This window comes from Gorilla gorilla, chromosome 5 (genome assembly GCF_029281585.2).
Source record: "Gorilla gorilla gorilla isolate KB3781 chromosome 5, NHGRI_mGorGor1-v2.1_pri, whole genome shotgun sequence".
In the NCBI taxonomy this organism is placed as follows: domain Eukaryota; kingdom Metazoa; phylum Chordata; class Mammalia; order Primates; family Hominidae; genus Gorilla; species Gorilla gorilla.
In genome coordinates, this window is record NC_073229.2 from 63,864,000 (window position 1) to 63,886,311 (window position 22,312).

The 22,312-nt window shown below is 39.9% G+C and overlaps 1 long non-coding RNA gene across 1 annotated transcript in view; it reads right to left on the reverse strand.

The window, feature by feature from the left end:
• Positions 1–16,138: 16,138 nt before the first annotated feature.
• LOC129534069 (uncharacterized) overlaps positions 16,139–22,312 on the reverse strand; it is a 32,883-nt gene continuing 26,709 nt past the window's right edge. The window contains exons 2-3 of the long non-coding RNA XR_008680489.2: positions 21,928–22,047; positions 16,139–16,726 (exon numbers count right to left, since the gene is read on the reverse strand). This is a non-coding gene — a long non-coding RNA (uncharacterized lncRNA). The remainder of the gene's footprint in view (positions 16,727–21,927; positions 22,048–22,312) is intronic.

Here is a 22,312-nt window from a genome sequence, read left to right on the forward strand (position 1 = left end):
AATGTTGACAACATTCAAGAACTCCTGCAATTCAGTGGAGAGCTACAATTCTTCACAATGGCCTCTCATCTATTTACTGCTGAATTTATCACATAGAACAATTATTTGCCTATTGATACCCTGTGATAAATGAATTACCTGCCCTGGTTAGGTAATGAATTCCATTTACATTTCTTATCTGGAAACACCACTAGGTGATTAAACAGCAGAAGGAAAAGAAGATAAATGCTCTGGCCTATAGACACATCAGTATAGACCACCCAAAATTAGGGACTCAAAGACTTATGGCTTTAATGTTTATTTTTCCCTCTTAAATCTGCATGATCATCACCATCAACAAACATTCACTAAAATCCTATCATATACAGAATGCTGAATTGAGCACAACAAAAGCGTTAGAAGACACATTCTGTCTTCAAAGGGGCTTTTAAATGTAGCTGGAGGGCCCAGAAGAGAAAAATAAAACCGAGGAAAAACTATTTAAAGTTTTCTTAGTGCAGTAAGCCCAGGTCTGGATAAGCAATAAAAAATTGTACGCACAAGGCTGTTCAGTCAATGCCATCCACAGATGCTGTGAATATGTGTGCCCCTCCCCCATTTTTTTTAATCTGGTACTCTATCCTGCTAATTCCTGCTTCCCTTTGCCACACCACATACATCTTTCTCCTTGAAGTGACAACCCAGCTAGGTTGTAAAGGGACTTTAATGTCTAGAAATCATGTGAAAACTGTGAAGCAATGCAACTCCAGTTGACAAGCTTCAGAATATTTGATGGGCATCTTGGCAAAACTTCATTGTACTCTTAGACTTCAATATTGTACCCAGGAATCTTCTACTGGGAATTAGAGCAGCATTTTTGAATTCTAGCTTAAAGAATGGGTAAGGAAAAAGAGGTCAGAGACTTCAAAGGCTATTGACACCGGACATTTATCTTATTGAAAAGTGACATTTAATGGGTCCAAATACCTTACACATTTCGATAGGTTCTATAATCAGGTGTTTTTAACTGAATGGATTCCAGTTCAAATCTTCCTCCTAGTTTTAGAGCTGGTGAAAACCTAAGAGATCATTCAAACATTTTATTTTACATTTGAAAAAAATTTAAACCTAGAAAGTGGAAGTGAATGGTCCAAGTTTACACAAAAACTTAATGGTGGAGCTAACTTTAGCTGTGGTTTTTGAACCTCCAGCTCAGTGATATTTCTGCTACTAAATCTCTTCCTTAACTCAGTATTTTCCAATCTTTTTTTCGTGATCACACACTGTCCCTTCCCTGCTCCCAAAGGAGCCTTTTCAGATATTTCTCTATGAAATAAAAATGCTGCAGATATACTACATATCTGTTTGCATATTGTATATACATCTGCATTTTGTACATTAAAAGAGTAACTTTTTTTTCTTTTTGCTTCCCAAGAACCAATTTTCACCCCTTGGGGGGTGACACTACTTCTTTCCACAATGCAACTCACGCTTTTACTACTAATGCAGTGTGTAGCTCATAATCTAACACTGGATTCTGTTTCATTCTGCATTATTACAAAGAATAGTATACAGCATGTGCATATGGATACAGCATGTTGTCAAGTCCTCACCACAATGACCCAGTGAGGCAGGGCTGAGGTTGGCTAGGCTTAGGGCCCAAGATCAAACAGATATTTCAAATTAGGTCCCTCTCTTATCCCATTTTAGAACACATCTATCATGATCTACAGTTACAGGTTGTAATATGAAACAACTCCTTCTGTTAAAATGTAAGTCAGGTCATATTGCTCTGTGCTCAAACCCCTACAATGGCTCCCCATTTATCTCAGTGAAAACCAAAGTCCTTACAACGGCCCACATGGCCCTACACAATCCACACCCACTCTCCTATACCTGTTTTTTTACCCCTTGCCGACCCAGCTCCAGACAATTGAGCCTAGTCTCACTGGAACTAGGCTCCTGGAACACTCCTGAATATTCCCATATTAGACCTTTTACATTGGCTATTCTCTCTACCAGAACACACTTTCCCTGGATATTTGCATAGTCAATTCCCCCAGCTCCTATAAATTTTTGCTTTTATGTCCCCTTCTCAATGAGACTACACTGACTGTCCTGTTTAAAATGACAACCCATCCCAAATCCTATCTTAATCCCCGTTCTATTACTAAAAACCCTTACCCTACTTTCCTCCCCTTTTCCATATTTATCAACCTCTAATAAGATATATACATAACTTATTTATTATGTCTAGAGGTTTTATTTTCTGACTTATCCTACTAGAATGTAAACCCTTTATGGTGGCAAATCTCTGTCTACTTTTTCATCATTATCTCAAGTACCTAGAACAGTGCCTGGTACATATTATACATATGTTGAATGAATACGTATTTGTTGAATGAATTTTTATGATTGCTGACATATTTATCCTTCATTGGGTACTTACATTTCACGAGAACAAGGCCCATGCCTATTTTTTCGCGTTGCCATATAGCTAAAGTCTAGCAGATATCTGATATGTAATAGCTGCCTATTAAATATTTGTTGGATAAATACATTAAATGAAGAAGACGTATCTAGCATTCATGTTCTTTTACTCCTGGCTCAGTTTTCTGAGCCATTAATTTTTTGAAGGGTTTTTTGTGTCTCTATTTCCTTCAGTTCTGCTCTGATTTTAGTCATTTCTTGCCTTCTGCTAACTTTTGAATGTGTTTGCTCTTGCTTTTCTAGTTCTTTTAATTGTGATGTTAAGGTGCCAATTTTGGATCTTTCCTGCTTTCTCTTGTGGGCATTTAGTGGTATAAATTTCCCTCTACACACTGCTTTGAATGTGTCCCAGAGATTCTGGTATGTTGTGTCTTTGTTCTCGTTGGTTTCAAAGAACATTTTTATTTCTGCCTTCATTTCGTTATGTACCCAGTAGTCATTCAGGAGCAGGTTGTGCAGTTTCCATGTAGTTGAGCAGTTTTGACTGAGTTTCTTAATCCCGAGTTCTAGTTTGATTACACTGTGGTCTGAGACACAGTTTGTTATAATTTCTGTTCTTTTACATTTGCTGAGGAGAGCTTTACTTCCAACTATGTGGTCAGTTTTGGAATAGGTGTGGTGTGGTGCTGAAAAAAATGTATATTCTGTTGATTTGGGGTGGAGAGTTCTGTAGATGTCTATTAGGTCCGCTTGGTGCAGAGCTGAGTTCAATTCCTGGGTATCCTTGTTAACTTTCTGTCTCGTTGATCTGTCTAATGTTGACAGTGGGGTGTTAAAGTCTCCCATTATTATTGTGTGGGAGTCTAAGTCTCTTTGTAGGTCACTCAGGGCTTGCTTTATGAATCTGGGTTCTCCTGTATTGGGTGCATATATATTTAGGATAGTCAGCTCTTCTTGTTGAATTGATCCCTTTACCATTATGTAATGGCCTTCTTTGTCTCTTTTGATCTTTGTTGGTTTAAAGTCTGTTTTATCAGAGACTAGGATTGCAACCCCTGCCTTTTTTTGTTTTCCATTTGCTTGGTAGATCTTCCTCCATCCTTTTATTTTGAGCTTATGTATGTCTCTGCCTGTGAGATGGGTTTCCTGAATACAGCACACTGATGGGTCTTGACTCTTTATCCAATTTGCCAGTCTGTGTCTTTTAATTGGAGCATTTAGTCCATTTACATTTAAAGTTCATATTGTTATGTGTGAATTTGATCCTGTCATTATGATGTTAGCTGGTTATTTTGCTCGTTAGTTGATGCAGTTTCTTCCTAGTCTCAATGGTCTTTACATTTTGGCATGATTTTGCAGTGGCTGGTACCAGTTGTTCCTTTCCATGTTTAGTGCTTCCTTCAGGAGCTCTTTTAGGGCAGGCCTGGTGGTGACAAAATCTCTCAGCATTTGCTTGTCTGTAAAGTATTTTATTTCTCCTTCACTTATGAAGCTTAGTTTGGCTGGATATGAAATTCTGGGTTGAAAATTCTTTCCTTTAAGAATGTTGAATATTGGCCCCCACTCTCTTCTGGCTTGTAGAGTTTCTGCTGAGAGATCTGCTGTTAGTCTGATGGGCTTCCCTTTGTGGGTAACCCGACCTTTCTCTCTGGCTGCCCTTAACATTTTTTCCTTCATTTCAACTTTGGTGAATCTGACAATTATGTGTCTTGGAGTTGCTCTTCTCGAGGAGTATCTTTGTGGCATTCTCTGTATTTCCTGAATCTGAATGTTGGCCTGCCTTGCTAGATTGGGGAAGTTCTCCTGGATAATATCCTGCAGAGTGTTTTCCAACTTGGTTCCATTCTCCCCCTCACTTTCAGGTACACCAATCAGACGTAGATTTGGTCTTTTCACATAGTCCCATATTTCTTGGAGGCTTTGTTCGTTTCTTTTTATTCTTGTTTCTCTAAACTTCCCGTCTCACTTCATTTCATTCATTTCATCTTCCATCACTGATATCCTTTCTTCCAGTTGATCGCATCGGCTCCTGAGGCTTCTGCATTCTTCACGTAGCTCTGGAGCCTTGGCTTTCAGCTCCATCGGCTCCTTTAAGCACTTCTCTGTATTGGTTATTCTAGTTATACATTCGTCTAAATTTTTTTCAAAGTTTTTAACTTCTTTGCCTTTGGTTTGAATTTCCTCCTATAGCTGGGAGTAGTTTGATCGTCTGAAGACTTCTTCTCTCAACTCGTCAAAGTCATTCTCCGTCCAGCTTTTTTCCATTGCTGGTGAGGAACTGCGTTCCTTTGGAGGAGGAGAGGTGCTCTGCTTTTCAGAGTTTCCAGTTTTTCTGCTCTGTTTTTTCCCCATCTTTGTGGTTTTATCTACTTTTGGTCTTTGATGATGGTGATGTACAGATGGGTTTTTGGTGTGGATGTCCTTTCTGTTAGTTTTCCTTCTAACAGTCAGGACCCTCAGCTGCAGGTCTGTTGGAGTTTGCTAGAGGTCCACTCCAGACCCTGTTTGCCTGGGTATCAGCAGCGGTGGCTGCAGAACAGCAGATTTTCGTGAACCGCGAATGCTGCTGTCTGATCGTTCTTCTGGAAGTTTTGTCTCAGAGGAGTACCTGGCCATGTGAGGTGTCAGTCTGCCCCTACTGGGGGGTGCCTCCCAGTTAGGCTGCTCGGGGGTCAGGGGTCAGGGACCCACTTGAGGAGGCAGTCTGCCCGTTCTCAGATCTCCAGCTCCTTGCTGGGAGAACCACTGCTCTCTTCAAAGGGACATTTAAGTCTGCAGAGGTTACTGCTGTCTTTTTGTTTGTCTGTGCCCTGCCCCCAGAGGTGGAGCCTACAGAGGCAGGCAGGACTCCTTGAGCTGTGGTGGGCTCCACCCAGTTCAAGTTTCCCGGCTGCTTTGTTTACCTAAGCAAGTCTGGGCAATGGCAGGTGCCCCTCCCCCAGCCTTGCTGCTGCCTTGCAGTTTGATCTCAGACTGCTGTGCTAGCAATCAGTGAGACTCTGTGGGCATAGGACCCTCCGAGCCATGTGCAGGATATAATCTCCTGGTGCGCCATTTTTTAAGCCCATCGGAAAAGCGCAGTATTAGGGTGGGAGTGACCCGATTTTCCAGGTGCCATCTGTTACCCCTTTCTTTGACTAGGAAAGGGAACTCCCTGACCCTTTGTGTTTCCCGAGTGAGGCAATGCCTCGCCCTGCTTTGGCTCACACACGGTGCACTGCACCCACTGTCCTGTGCCCACTGTCTGGCACTCCCTAGTGAGATGAACCCAGTACCTCCGATGGAAATGCAGAAATCACCCGTCTTCTGTGTCGCTCACGCTGGGAGCTGTAGACCGGAGCTGTTCCTATTCGGCCATCTTGGCTGCCCTTCGTGAATGTCTTAAGTGATAGATGAGTGGACAATTAGAGTGGAAGAGGGAAGTTAAGTTGTGAAGTATGATGCAGAGCTGAGAATTCTTAATGATGGAGAGTAATCCTGATTGGATGGAGTGTGTGGATTGTGGGAAAAGTAGAGAAGAGGACAGTACTGGGCTAGACTGTGGATGGCCTTGAATGCTAAGATCAGAAATCTGAATTTTATGCTCATAGGACGATACTGAAAATGAGCAGCCACATAACACAGATAGCAGTTCAATCCACAACCATTTAAATTCCAGCTGGATTCCAGACAGAGATGGTCACAGAAAACCATTTCTAGTAGCTGGTATTGCTTATTGGAGCAACTTGGTCCACTGGCACATCGTAGCATGATATCCCCCATTTTGATATGGGCACAGGGAAGGAATTGTGTGTAAGCCACCTGATAATGTCAGAAGGTTTGGCAGAGTCATTTCAGTCACTGTGCACATGCCACTCTCCCATCTACCTCTCCTGGCATTCTCTCTTCCTTAGAGTTCCATCAAATGCCATTCACAGCCAGTCATTGAGTGGCCTTGGTTTTCATAACCCTCATCTCACAACCTTCTGAATTTTATTCTCCACAATGCTGTCTCTGCCATCCTAGCTCACCATACACATCTCTTCATAAATGCTTACTTGCATATGACCCCCAAATTTCACCATACTTTCTTGCTTCTCAAATTGAACATGGTCATCCATATTTTGCCTCATGATTACATTGGTTGGCCCACCTCAGTGCTGTCTATTTTAGATTATACAATCTGGAAGAGGTCCTAGAGGAGCTTGGGTAAAATTCATCTATGTTGTTTTATTACTTAGAGGAGATGAGGAAGGAAAACACAAAAGGGGACATTAAATATTGCAAAACTGAGACAGATGGAATCTTCTTCACTGAAACGATCTTGTTTGATAGGTTTATTTAAATAAACTTAATAAAGAAATTGAGCACCCAAACACCACCATTACACCAAAACAATATGATAGGATGAACTAAATACCCTCAAGCTTTGAGGCAGGGCTTCCCCTGCTTCACCCTCTCCCTGCCCCTACTGCTCTGCCCTGGCACTGTCATCTTACTTAGGCTGAGACCCAACCCCAGCACCTAACTCTCAGAAATGACCTTCACCTGGCCCAAGTCCTTCCTTATTCACGGTGGGTCTAGTTTCTTCCCTTCTCATCCCCTCTCTGCAGACTCCATCATGACCAAATCCTCCTTGTCTGACCACTTTAGTAGCTCTCTAACACTTCTCTAGAACCTCCAGTATAGAAGAGAAACATCTCAAAGCAGATGAACCTGCTGATACCTGATATCCAAATACTGAGAAGCCCAGATAGCCAACTTCAAAGAGGGAAAGAGAGAGTGGGCATCCTCTGAGTCAGGGTGTTGCAGATAAAGACAATGCTACATTTTGATGAGTTTTGAAGGAACTGCTGTTAATGCTAAGTGTACTAAATAACTAATGAAGAATAAATGAGCTGCATATTTGTCATCACTATCATTCTGCCTAAAGGAAATGTGCTTTCTGCTATGGCCAATTTGAGTCCATTGAGCTTTCTCACCCCAGGTTCTTTTTAATTATGTTTCTCTATCTTTGACAGTTTTATTTTGTGATTTGAAGGGTTTTGGGATTTTATCATTTAGGGATTTTCTTCTCCAAAGACATCTGGGAAGTTTGGTCCTATATTATAAAACCAAAGCAATCTCTATCAGCGTACTCTCTCGCTCTCTTTCTGTGCGTGTGTGTGTGTGTGTGTGTGTGTGTGTGTGTGACACTGTATAATATATACTTCTCAATATAATATATATTATAAAAATTGTTACTCTGAACCATCCAGGAAAGATAAAGAAAGTGCTTAAGGCTTTGGAAATACCACTTGACTCCTATAATTTCACTGGTATGGGGACACATGCCCCAAATTATCTGTCCCTTCATACTTCAGTTTTATAGTACTCCACAAGAAACACACATTTAGCTTGAAATATATACACAGCTGTCATTTTGAATTTCTTGGATTCCTGTGTAGTGTCAAAGATGTATGTATTTTATATCAAGAAGATTTCTTTCTGATTATTAAGATAGTTTATGTTTACTATAGAAAAAGATAAGAAAAATAATCTGCATTTCCACTACCCAAAGATAATTATGTTAACATTCTCTAACTCCTTTTCTACCCATAAGTATCTATATTTTTAAAATTGAAATCATGTACATCTTTATTCTTTTTTAAAAAGAAAGAAGACATTATATAATGTGTATACATTAAATTTAAGCATTTATACAAGACCAGCAAATATTTTCAAATGGTAAATACTCAAATACTAGCTAATCTCACTTGTTGATTTAGAAGATTCAAAGATATCTTTCTTTATTGTTGAGCCAAATGACTTTTTAAAAGGCAGAGGATTTTGCTTGAACAAGTGATCATCCCAACAAATCAGGTAATAAATAGGAACATCTTCTCTCATTCTTGTCCCTATGCACTTCCCAGGCTGTGATATGGTGACTTTACAAAGCACAAAGGGTAATTAATGCTTGCAGCAGGGAAGGGCTCACTTAGTGTTTTGCATGGTGCCTTAAGATTTTGTCTGATTTTCCTTTAAATTTACCTATTAATAGATACTGTACTCAACTGATCTATGCATATTTAAATTCTATTTTGGTGTTGGTTTACATTTGGGTAGGGAGTGGGTAGAAGTAGGGGACAAAGAAGACAAATTACAGAATTGTGGCACTAGAAAAAGCAACCATCAAGGTTTTAGTGAAGTATTTATTGTTTAACAGAAGTCATGAAGATGAAGGGAGAATGAACTGCATATTGTTTTAGCAAAATGCAACATGGAGTAAGAAAAACTTTGGTGCCAAACAGATCTCAGTGTAAATGCTGCCTCTACTGCTTGCTTACGCAGGTGACCTTGGGCACAATCATCTAAATTTTCCCAGTCTTCATTTTCTTATTTGTAAAAATGGAGGTAACATGCTTCAGGAGGTTGAGGAACATTCTAGAACCCTATGCAATAACGTTTGTGGCCAGATGATTTCAGGAGGGTCCATGAACTCTCAGAAATGTTAACTATCACTGTGATTCATTCCACTTTCCCTGCCTGGATACTCACACTCACATGCCCATGTGGGAGGGGTAGAATATGCTATCGGGTGACACAGATCCTTTTCTTTATTGTGGGTAGAAAGATTAAATGAAATACAATATGTAAAATCTTGAAGCCTGGCAGATTACACAGGTGTGTTCAGTGACTGTTTCCTCCCCTTCTCCCACAACTAAGCCACATCAACTTTCTTATGAGTTCACAATGAAGATTCTGGAGGGGAAAAAATAATGTACGGGTAACATGAGTAATTTCAACATGTGAGCATATTAATGGAACTTGGTTCTGCTTTGTATTCCATTTATTATTATACATTTTGGGACATATTTTCTTTTAACGACGCTGATAGTTACTCTAAATCTTGATGATTACATTTTGCAGTAATTGCCACCTTCAAAAGACATTAACATACAGTATTTTTCGTGATTTGCACAGGAATGGAGTAAGCCAGGCTGCTTTCTGCTGTTTGTAATAAGATTAGGGTGCATGTCCCCCAACAGCTGACACTAAACTTCTAGCACTAAAATTTGCTTCCATTACTTAAAAACGACAACAAAAAACGAAATATATGCTCTATAAAAAAATAGGTCTGTAGAGTTAGAAAAATACCAGATGTCTATAATTGAAGCTGATGGCAGATAATACAATAAAAATGAGCACGTTTTATATCAAAGGTAAAAACTTGAAATATCCAAGAAGGGATCAGGTATGAAATCACCTTCAGGATTTGAAAACTCTGAACGTTTTTCTGCTTGTATAATCCACCAGGTGGCACTGTTGCCTGCTTTCGGCTCCGACCCCAGCGCCTCCTCCAGAGCTGAGTGTTTAGGTCTAGGTCAGAGCTAGTTCATAGATTCGTCAACTTGATGGGGTTTTTTTTTTTTTTTTTTCCATTTCCCAATTATTTTGCTTTGAAGATAAAATGCCTCAAATTCTAAACTTATGTTAAAAATATTTGATCTATGTGTCACTTTAGTTTGGAGCTCAATTCGCCTTTTACTTATTTTTTACAGTTCATTTAGCAACCCACATTTAATTTTTAAAAAATGTTTAGATTGACAAGTAAAAATTGTATATATTTATGATGCACAACATGATGCCTTAATATGTGTATACATTGTGGAATAGTCAAATCAAGCCACTTAACATACGTATTAACTCACATACTTATTTTTTGCCTGTGCAATGAGAACACTTAAAATCTATTCTTTTAGAAATTTTCAAATATACAATGCATTAAATTAAGTTTAACCTAAAGCTGACTTCTTACATGTTTTAGGTTCAGCCTAAAGGTTTCTCTGTACATAGTGAAATGTAACCTAATGTGGTGTGTATACAGACTGTAACCTACTCTTGTAACAATCAGCAAGTTTTGGCCAAAGATGGGCAACTCTTCAAACTGTGATCAAATAAGGCAAACAACAAGCTGTTATCAATCCAGCTGTTTAGGTACCTCACCTCCATTTTCTGGAGGTCACTTTCCTTTTTCTGTCTGTAAATCCTCTCCAACCACATGGCAGCGCGAAGTTGCTCTGAGCCTATTCTGGTTGGGGATGCTGCCTGATTCACACATCTTTGAGCGATTAAGCTCTACTGAATTTAATTTGTTTAAGGTATTTTAATGCATGCATTGTAGTACTAGATGGGTACAATATGTCTCTTGAACTTATCCCTCCTGTCTAACTGAAATTTTGCATCTTTGACCAACATCTCCCCAGTCCCCTAACCCACCAACCTCTGGCCACCACCTTGTTACTCTCAGTTTCTATGAGTTTCACTGTTTTACACTCCACATTTAAGTGAGATCATGTGGTAGTATTTGTTTTTCTGCCTGGCTTATTTCACTTAACATAATGTCCTCCAGTTTCATCCATGTGGTTGCAAATGACAGGATTTCCTTTTTTTAAAGGCTAAACAGGGCTTGGCATGGTGGCTCATGCCTGTAATCCAAGCACTTTGGGAGTCTAAGGCAGGAGGATTACCTGAGCTCAGTTGAAGACCACCCTGGGCAACAGGGAAAGACCCCATCTCTGCAAAGATTAAAAAATAAAAATTAACTGGACATGGCGGTGCATGCCTGTGGTCCCAGCTACTTGGGAGGCTGAGGAGGGAGGATTGCTTGAGCCCAGGAGGTCGAGGCTGCAGTGAGCCATGTTCATACCAAAAAATGCCAAATATAATTCCATTGTGTATATATGTCACATTTTCTTTATCCATTCATCTGTTGTTGGACAGAGGTTAATTCCATATCTTAGGTATTGTGAATAATGCCTCAATAAGCATGAGAGTGCAGATATATTTTTGACATACTGATTTTATATCCTTTAGATATATAGCCAGTAGAGGAATTACTGGACCTTATGGTAGTTCTATTTTTAATATTTTTAGGAACCTCCATACTGTTCTCAATATGGCTGTACTAATTGACATTCCTACCAACAGTGGGCAAGCGTCCCCTTTTCTCCTCATCCTCACCAACACTTGTTATCTTTCCTCTTTTTGATGATAGCCATTCTAGCCGGTGTGAGGTGATAACAACTCTTAGGAGCTTGTGAAGAACATTCAATCTTCACAACTACTTTATAGGCAATTCATTTTTCTATTGTACACCTGAGGAAATTGAGTTTTGGGTAAATTGATTTGTCCAAGGTCAGGCAGACAATAAGCAGAGAAGCCAGACCTGAATCCAAGAGTATTTGAATCCAAAACCCACATTTTCACACTATAATAACTCAGTTTCCTACAGGAAATGATTATTAAATTCTAATGGTGTCTTCTGAGACTTGCTAGACAAACAAGAACAAGATAAGCATTTTTAAACAATGCCAATTACAAAAGTATTTTGCAGGTTTTCTCAAGTCTTCCTCATGATTATTATTTTTTTCTCTTTAATGTTTATTTTTCTAGAGTCAATCTACAGACTAACCTAAAATGTGTTTTATTCCTGCCCTGATTCTACCTAAGTAATAAAGTATCCATAAAACTTTAACTCAAGTCTTGGCTCCTACCATTCATAACATTCAAACTAAACAGAAAATAAGTAGTGGCGTATCTCTAAATTCCAGATAATCCACACCAAAATCAGAATTGTTCCATTTTGTGTGTGTGTGTGTGTGTGTGTATACATATCTGTATTTATACACGTGAAATTATATTTGCAATCAATTTCCCTGCTAGTAATCAAAGTCACCTTTGGTGACTTTACTATATCTTGTTGTTCTCAGTTTCTTTATTATTGATAAGGAAAATCTACTCTGTCATTGTTAATAATCATAGCACATTGTTTCTGCCCTATTACTTCCATGTCCTGAAGTCCCAACCAAAAACTAAGAAGTCTCCTTTAATAAATGAACATAACTGTCTACAGTGTACAGTGTACAAGATTAGGGATCTTGTAGTCACTTTACTTTCAATTTCTCTTATTTAAATTGTCACTCTAATCCAAAAACTTATCTTTGTCTCTTACCCCTCCCCAATCCAATTTCTGCCTTTTATCAGACTAAGCTTTTCACAGTACAGCTAAGAATACATATCTTTCTTCCTTTTTCCTCCCCATCTACTGCTCATGACCCACATAAGAGATGCCTTCCCCATGAAGCCCCATCTGTTCTCTCCATCTCCTTTCAGATTTTGTTTTCATGTCTGTTGGGTCAGGCATCATATTATATTTATTATAATAACTTTGCTCCACTTATACCTGGTCCCGGCTTACCACCTTTTCTATCTTGCCCCATTTTTTCAGGTCAATAACCACATCTTATTTACCTTTATATCTCCAATACAGAACTTCTTACTTTAAATATTCATAAGAATCATCTAGGGTTCTTGTTGAAATGCAGATTTTTGATTCAGCAGGTCTGGGATGGGGCGGGAACTCTGTATTTCTCGGCATATCCAGCTCCCAAAGGATACTAATATGACTGATTCATGGACCACAGTCTGACTAGGAAAGTCCTGGTACATTTTGCATAACATTTTGCACATGGCAGGTGTTAACTCACATGTAACAGAGGAAAAGCAAAATATGAATTAAAACTACAATGAGATCCCACTACACACTCACTAATATGGCTAAAATTAAAGACTGACAACATCAGATATTGATGAGGATGTCTGAGTGCCTGAATCCTTATAAACTGTTGGTAGGAATGTAAGATAATATGACTACTTGGGGAAAAGATCTAGCAGATTTTGTTTTCTTGTAAAATTAACATATACTTACCCCATGATCTAGCAGTTCTTCTACTAGGTGTTTATCAAAGAAAGATAGAAACACATGTTCAGAAAAAGATTTGTACAAGAATGTTCACATAAACCCCCTGTATTAGCCTGTTCTCACACTGCTGTAAAGAAATACCTGACACCAGGTAATTTAGAAAGAAAAGAGGTATAATTGGCTCACAGTTCTGCAGGCTGTATGGGAAGCATAGCAGCATCTGCTTCTGGGGAAGCCTCAGGAAGCTTTTACTCATGCCAGAAGGCAACGCAGGAGCAGGTGTCTTACATGGCAGGGAAAGTACCAAAAGAGAGAGTAGCGGAGGTGCTACACATTTTTAAATGACCAGACCTTATGAGAACTCACTAACTATCACAGGAACAGCATTAAATGGGAAATCTGGCTCCATAAGCCAATCATCTTCCACTAGGCCCCATCACCAACATTGGGGATTACAACTAGACACGAGATTTGGGCAGGGACACAGATCCAAACATTATAATTCAGTCCCTGGCTCCTTCGAAATCTCATATCCTTGTAATATTTCAAAATACAATCATGCCTTCCTAACAATTGCCCAAAGTTTTAACTCATTCCAGCACTAACTCAAAAGCCCAATGTCCAAAGTCTCATCTGAGACAAGGCTAGTCCCTTCCACCTATGAGCCTGTAAAATAAAAAACAAGTTAGTTACTTGCAAAATACAATGGGGATATAGGCATTGGGTAAATACTCCTGTTCCAAAAGGAGAAATTGGCCAAAAAAGGGGGTCTACAGGCCCCCATGCAAGTCTGAAAACCAGCAGGGCAGTCATTAAATCTTAAAGCTCCAAAATAATCTTCTTTGACTTCATTTCTCACATCCAGGGAACACTGGTGAAAGGGGTGGGCCCCCAAAGCCTTAGGAAGCTCCTCCTTTGTGACTTTGCAGGGTTCAGCTCCCACACCTGCTCTGATGGGCTATCATTGAGTGCCTGTGGCTTTTCCAGGTACATGGTGCAAGCTGTTTGTGGCTCTACCATTCTGGGGTTTGGAGGACAGTGGCCATCCTCTCATAGCTCCACTAGGAAGTACCCCAATAAGGACTCTGAGTGGGGGCTACAATCCCACATTTTCCCTCTGCATTGCCCTAATAGAGGTTCTCCCTGAGGGCTCCACCCCTGCAGCAGGCTTCTGCCTGGACATTCACACTTTTCCATAATTCTCTGAAATCTAGGTAGTAGAGCCTCAACTTTTGCACTCTGTGCACCCACAGACTTAACACCACGTGGATGCCACCAGTCTTATGGCTTACACCCTCTGAAGCAGCAGCCTGAGCAGTACCCAGGCCCCTTTAAGCCATGGCTGGAGCAGGAGCAGCCAGGATACAGGGAGCAGTATCCCAAGGCTGCACAGGGCAGTGGGGCCCTGGGCCTGGCCCAGGAAACCATTCTTCCCTCCTACGCCTCCAGGTCTGTGATGGGAGGGGCTGCCATAAAGGTCTCTGAAATGCCTTCAAGGCCTTTCCTCCATTGCCTTGGATATTAGCACTTGGCTCCTCTTATGCAAATTTCTGCAGCCTGCTTGAATTCTTCCCCTAAAAATGGGTTTTTCCTTTTTACTATATAGCCAGGCTATAAATTTTCCAACTTTTATGCTCTGCTTCCCTTTTAAAAATAAGTTCCAATTTCAGGTCATTTCTTTGCTCATGTATATGAACATAAGTTGTTAGAAGCAGCCAGGTCACATCTTGAACATTTTGCTGCTAACAAATTTCTTCTGCCAGATACCCTAAATCATCATTCGCAAGTTCAAAGTTTCACAGATCCCTACTATAGGGGAACAATGCAGCCAACCTCTTTGCTAATGCATAACAAAAGCGACATTTGTTTGAGTTCCTAATAAGTTTCTCGTCTCCATCTGAGACTGCTGCAGCCTGGACTTCATTGTCCATATCACATATTACTATCAGCATTTTAGTCACAGCAATTTAACAATACTCTAGGAAGTCCCAAACTTTCCCCCATCTTCCTATCTTCTTCTGAGCCTTCTACATTCTTCCAACTCAGTTCCAAAGCTGCTTCCATATTTTCAGATATCTTTATCCCAACCCCTGGTACCATTTTTCTGTATTAGTCTATTCTTGTACTGCTATAAAGAAATACCTGACATTGGGTAATTTATAAAGGAAAGAGGTTTAATTGACTCACTGCTCTACAATATATACAGGAAGCATGGCGGCATCCACTTCTGGGGAGGCCTCAGGGAGCTTTTACTCATGGCAGAAGGCAAAGCCTGAACAGTCATCTTACATGGCAGGAACAGGACCAAGAGAGAGAAGGGGGAGGTGCTACACACTTTTAAGTGACCAGATCTCATGAGAACTCTGACTCACTCACAATGGAACAGCACCAAGTGGGAAATCTGCCCCTATGATTCAATCACCTCCCACCAGCCCTCACCTCCAACACTGGGGATTACAATTTGACATGAGATCCAGGCCAGGGAACAGATCCAAACCATATCATGCCACAAACTGAGAATATCCCAGGAGTCTATTGACTAGCAAATTGATAAATAAGTTGTGGTATATCCTCACCGTGCAATGCTGGCTGCTACTTCTATACCATGGAACACTGGCTCAGGTTCTCTTGCTGTTGCAGTCATGTAGGATAGGACTTCAGTCATCCGAAGGTTTGACTGGGATTACAGACTCTTCTTCCAAAGGGCTTGCTCATATGACTGTTTGCAGAAGGCCTCAGACTTTTGCCACATAGTCCTCTCCATGTAGCTGCTTGGTGTCCTTATGACATGGCTGCTGGCCTCCAACATATGAGAGATCCAAGAGAGCATACTCCTGTGGCCTAGCTGGCTGCAAGCTGCTTCTGGTCCTGCCTTGAGTCTTTCTTGATTAATGTTGGACCAAAGACTTCTAATGAAAATGTGTGAATTACTGATACACAACAACAACAACAACATGGGTGAATCTCAAAAGCATCATGTTGAATGAAACAACCAGACTCAAGAGAGTACTTACTATACGATTTTATTTCTTTTATATGAAGCTATAGAAGGCAAAGCAAATCTATAGTTTGTTAAAAGGCAAAACAGTGGTTGCTTGAAAACCAGAGTAAGCAGAGATTATTTGGAAGGGCCATGAGGGAACTTCCTAGGGGGATGGGATATTCTACATCTTCATAGGACTTTAGGTTACACAGGTCTATGCATTTGTGAAAACTCAAAGAATAGTACACTTAAGAATTACACATTTCATTCTTTATAAATTTTATTTAAAACAAAAGGAACTCTAAACAAATTTTTGACTATCGTTAAAATCAACAACATGCTGATTGTTCTTTGTTTGCTGAGACTGGCGTGGTGCCAGCGCAGATTGTTGATATGTTGCTGAAATGTTTGGAGGTGAAGAGTACTGATGTCTGTAGTTGACAGTGCATTAAAAAATAAGACGTGCATTAAAAATAATATGAATGGATGGATGGATGACTAGATATGTAGGTAAAACAAATATAGCAAATGTTTATTGTAGAATCTGAGTAGCAGGCATGTGGGTGTTCTTCAACTTTTCTGTATGCTGGAAATTTTTCATAATACAATGTCTAAAAGAAAAAAACAACAACAATGAGGAGATACTACTGCCTGTATCTGTAGCCCTGACCCCAGCTTGGGATAGATGCCATTGATGTACATTTGGAGAGGCAGTGGCAGATCTCTGCTGCTCAACCCCTGTGCAGGGAAAAAGCTGTGTTCAGACACACTGAGAGCAGCTGTGGCAAAGGACTGGAAATACTGGCTATGCTGGACCATCAGTTACTTACAGAGGCTTAAGCTTCCTGAAGGACACAAATCAACATGGTCTAAGGTTGCCAGTGGCAACTAGAGTAGCTAAGAGTATGAAAGAGATACTCCAAGACTTGAATTTCACCATTCCAGGCCATACATGATTCACAAGTGCCCTAATGAAATGTCTTGATAGTTAAGATTTAACATACATGGACATAGTTTACTAGACATATCTACAATTCTCTATATCGGTATCTCTAGTACCTTCTGTTATAATTTAATTCATATTTTTTTTGCTGAGTTAATCTGAAATGGTAACCGTTTTTGTTAATGGAAGACAGACAGAAACCACTGACGAGTTAGTCACTGCATTATTTTCTCCTGGACCATCTGATGGGGTGTACACACGTCTTCTACTGGGTCTCAAAGCTGGCTTCATATTAGAATCACCTGGGAAGCTTTTAAAGCAATAGAGATGACAGCCACCCTATGGCAACTCAGCATGGAGGAGTGTGCAGGAGGGAGGCCTGGGCATTGGTACATTAAAAATTCTCTCCTGGTGATTTTAATATTTGTACGTAACTAGGTCTTCGATTCTTAAAAGTTAAAACATCTTCAAAGGGACTGCAAGGAAAATAAAGTTTTACTTTAAAAAAATATGCTATTGAGGGCAAAGTTTCTTAAGTTTTGTAGGTATCTTTTTCTTCCACCTCTTAGCAATACTTATCAAAGTGTGATGGGTCAATAAATTTACATTTAAGTAGAACAAACATCAGTTTTGGATTTCCAGTAGTAAGATTTCACTGGCAGAAATTATTAATTATTATTGAATGTTATTGAAATTGAAGCGAAAATGCTACTAGTAAATGAAAATGCTACCAGTTTCCCAAATTCTGATGTGTGTATGTCTGGCCACCATAGCTGGTTTACATTATAGGCAGGCTAAGCATGTGCTTAGGGCAGACAACAAAATATGTTTTTAGAAAAAGCTTCACATTTGATATTTCAAAAGCAGCCTTAGAGTAATCAAATAAAGAAAAAACAATCAGTATTGTGTTGGCGTTTCTTCCACTTATTCTACCTATGGGAGGTGATGAGGAAACATAGCCTTTGCAAGGATTAATGTCATGGAAGATCTTCACCAGCCTGGACAGGGAGTGGAAGGTGCTTCTGCAACGGAAGCATAACTATTGCTTTCTGCTGTCTCTCCTTACTGCTTTGCTCCCCAGCCCAGGTGTCACCACCCAGTCAATCAGAAAGTCAAAGAGTCTGAGGGCAGTGGAGGGAGGTTGTGCCTGGCCCAGAGGGTTTTAAGTGTGAACTGGAGTGAGAACAACATGCTGATTGTTCTTTGTTTGCTGAGACTGGCGTGGTGCCAGCGCAGAACTGGCTGGCCCTGAGAAGCTTACAGAGCCTAGTGACCAGGTGTGGGGAACCAGCACTGGCTGCGGGGGTGGGAGTAGAAGGGAGCACAGAAGGCACTACTTCATAGATGGTTAGAAACTTCACCAAACTTACTGGGCAGGTTCCATACCAAGTTTTATCTTATTAGAGAAAGGGACAGATAATGGCTAAAAAGTCAGGCCAGTAACAATCAACACACAAAACTGAGGGAAGAAGGTAGAGAGGTTGTCCCACTGAATCCTAAGTGTACAGGCACTCCCCCAGAATAGCGGTTGAGCCTAAATGTCAAAACTCTTGTTGGTCTTTAGGATGTTTGACCTGCAGGAAGTGAAAAGGGCAGAAAAATTACCAGACCGAGTTTTCAGGAATGCTGTGGAATAATTCTATCAGTGTAGCCCCCGACTGTGGTAACAGAGAATCAACCTCCCTTGAAAGCAGGACTTTCTGAAAGGGAGAAAGAAGTATTTTTGTCTATTATTACTATACACTGAGCAAGTGAAACAGTAGACAGCCATTGGCTTCCCTGATGTATTTGTACTGGAAAAAAATTTAAATATATATAAAGGAAAACATACTTTTCAGAAATGGACATGCACAAAACTGTCATTTGCAGTATCTCCTGGTGGTGAGTTGGGGAAGAATTTTACTTTCTTTTGTGTACATTTCTAGATTGCCTTACTCACTTTATATATGTATGTATATACGCTAAGACCATGTGTGTCTTTAAACCCAGAAAAAGTAGGAATCTAGTTCTGTAGTAAAATAGTTTTTTAAATTGCAAAATGTATACTCTTGCCCACCTATTTAATTAAGGGTGGATGTGTGGATACATTGGCCTTTGAGCTGGCATTCCCTGTGTCTATCTCTCTGGGGAAAAGGAATGAAAAATAATTAAAATGCACACTTCCTCGTTAACATGACTGGCAGAATAACAATCATTTTGATAGTATTTTGTCCATGGAGGCTTTGAAAAGGACAGAGGGAGAGATTTCTATCTCAAGGAAAACTTCCAATGCCTTCCTGAGGTTAGTTAAAATTCATAAGGCCATAAAAAAAAAAACGGGGCTGAGACCTCGCTTCTACTATTTTGACAAATTGCCAACCAGTTTTCTTCTCCTGGAAACAATGCTATTTAGGTCCCAGTTTTAGTTCTGCAAAGATGCCAGGCAGAACTAGGTCACTATGATATGTATCATTTAGTTAACTCATCCCAGTTTGGCTCCAGCCATTCATCATCCGCCTTTGACCTTTTACCTTGTTTCAGTCTTCAGTCACTAGGTCAGAGCTGCAATGCATGGAAATATCAAGCAGGATATTGCCAGGAAAAACAAACAAACAAACAAAAACAAAAACAAACTAAAACTCTATGAGTGAGCTGGGACTGCTATCATTGCCTTTATTCCCATTTTAAAGATGAAAAAACTGAGAATTGGAAAAGTTATAGAATTTGCCCTTTGTTATGCAGCAGCTCCCTGACTTTGCCCTGGGGCTGCTTGCACCTTGGTGTGGTCAGTGGATGGCTGATGACGCTGTCTGCATTGGCACAAGCTGCAGGAGCTACACTAGCTACAGATTTGCAAACACCCTCCCAGCCGAAATGCCACTCCCCGGTCTTAGTGCTAAGACCACAGGGGCAGCAATTTACTGGGGCTCAAGTGGATGGGTGCCATTCATGAACATCATTGTATTCTAATGTTAATCATATACCTTTTATTTTAAATTATATAAGAAATACATAAATATAGTCATAATGTAAGAAATTAAGGCAATATGAAAGAATTATAGGGGCCAAGGGAAAACTTCCACTTTGTCCTCTGAAGGTTCACTGAAAAATCAACTCACAAAAGGCAGGATTAATTGGAGAAAAGGCATACAAATTTATTCGTGTGCACACAGAGAGAACCACAGAGCGATTACCACTAACCCCTCAATGGGGTGCAGCAGCTTAAACACCACCTGGAGGTTACAGAAAAAATGGGGGCTCAGAGCATGACCAAAAACAGGTTATGGTTGAAAATCAGGTGATGGTGGCAGGACCGTTATGGGACAGGACATAAGACCTGTTTTGCCTCATCCACCATGAAATAAAGAATTCCCATGGAAACTTCAGGGGATTGAAATACATCTCATAGAAGAGAAAAATCTCAGTACTCATTTGACCTGGGGTCTGCATGTACCCTGTGCCAACCTACTAAGTCAACAAATCCAGACACATGAATCTGCGAAGATAGAAAATACTCAGGTTGTAAGACTGCTCTGCTGCTTAGAATGTTTCTAAAGTAACCAAGAAGCCTATACAAACATGCCTCAGAAAGCTGTTCAAAGGGGTATAAAATAATCTGATCACTTCATCATGTCCTTGGGAAAGGAATGAGTGTTTCAAATTTGCTACCTATAACTAAGCAGGTAATTAAAACTTCATATATGTTGTTCAAAGACAAAATTACAATAAATTTAAAGACCTTAATTGGCTTTTATTTGTGATTCTAGAATTGGGCAACATCTCATTCTACAAAGTGGAATGTGTTCGGATGAACTGAGCAGAGGAGGTTGGTTTTGTAGACAGAAAAGGGCTGAGAAAAGCAGAATCAAAAGACAAAAAGCAAGTTGGTTATTTCCAAGCTCCTTTCCTTGTAAAGGTTAAAACAGAGGGGATTTCCTTATCATGCCAGCCAAAACTGGCTTGTGTGGAGATTTGGCTATTATCTCTCACTCTCCTGATTTCTCAGAAGGTCAGGTAAAGAACTTACTTTTGGCTTGGTGACATGGAACTTCAGCAGGAGTGACTGCATTTTGGTTTGGTCTGTTGAACCTAGTGCAGGGGCTCAATCTAAACCAACGACCTCACACGAAGTTTATTTAATAATGTAAAATGCAGGTTTAAATTTGATAATTTCCAAAGTCCTTTTTGACTTTTTCTTTAATCATTCATAAGCTAAATACCCCTAGAAATAACCATTCCATACATTACACCATTCCTGGGGGAAAAAATATTTTAGGCTCATTCCAGGTACATTCTAGAATATTGAGAAAAAAAAAAAAGAAGAAGTGTGTGTGTTGGGGGTGGGGGCGGTATGAGGAGTGAGATAATAGAAGGGTAAATTTATGTCCTAGGTTATATTAATTTCAGGGCCCAGGGCCCTTGAGCCCCTGAAGTTTCATGGAAAAATCACTTCATACAAGGCAGAATAATTAGAGAAAAATCATAAAAATTTATTTAACATATACACACAGGAACCTTCTGAATGAAGACCCAAAAATACACAGAAAATTGTCCAGTTTTTGCTTAGGTTCAACAAAGTACGAGCAGCAATGGAGAAATATGATTGGACAATAAGGGTATGATCTAATTCTAATAGATGGAGTTGGGAAACCCCAGCAGGGCCTGCCTGTCTAGACTCCTCTTGGCCTCTCTGAGCAGCGTTCCTTCCTTCTGGGTGTGGCACAGGACCCTCTATGGAATGGAGGTCTTATGACCTACAGCCAAAAAGGGAGGTCAGAAAATTTCTTTATGTCCAATTTTTATACAGAAAGGCAAAGGGAAAGTTAAAGTAATATTCTAAGATTTTGTGGCTGGCTTTGGGGAAAAGGGATTCTGGTTTTTATGACTCACCTTGAGAGAAAGAAGGTCAGAGAAGAACTTTTATTTCTGATGCCTTCATTTGGGGATATTATTTTCTGAGCTTCAGTGTAATGTTTCCTGCTTCTGTATTTGCCAGCTGACTCCAGCCATCTTCAAATTATAGATATAGAAGAAAGGGTTAATAAAATACACATCACAGAGCTCATAGGGTAGTTGAATTTCTGGATTGTTTTTTTAAAGCATGATTCAAGCATACAAAGGGTGAGTGCTGTTTTAAAATGTATTTATATGTAACGTCCCCTGATTCCAGAAAGGATTAGGTGACATAAACTAAAAGTAAAAATCAGAGAAGAAAGAAACACAAGACTGGGACAAACGCCAATGAAGAATGCCTTGTGAAGAATTGGTAATATTG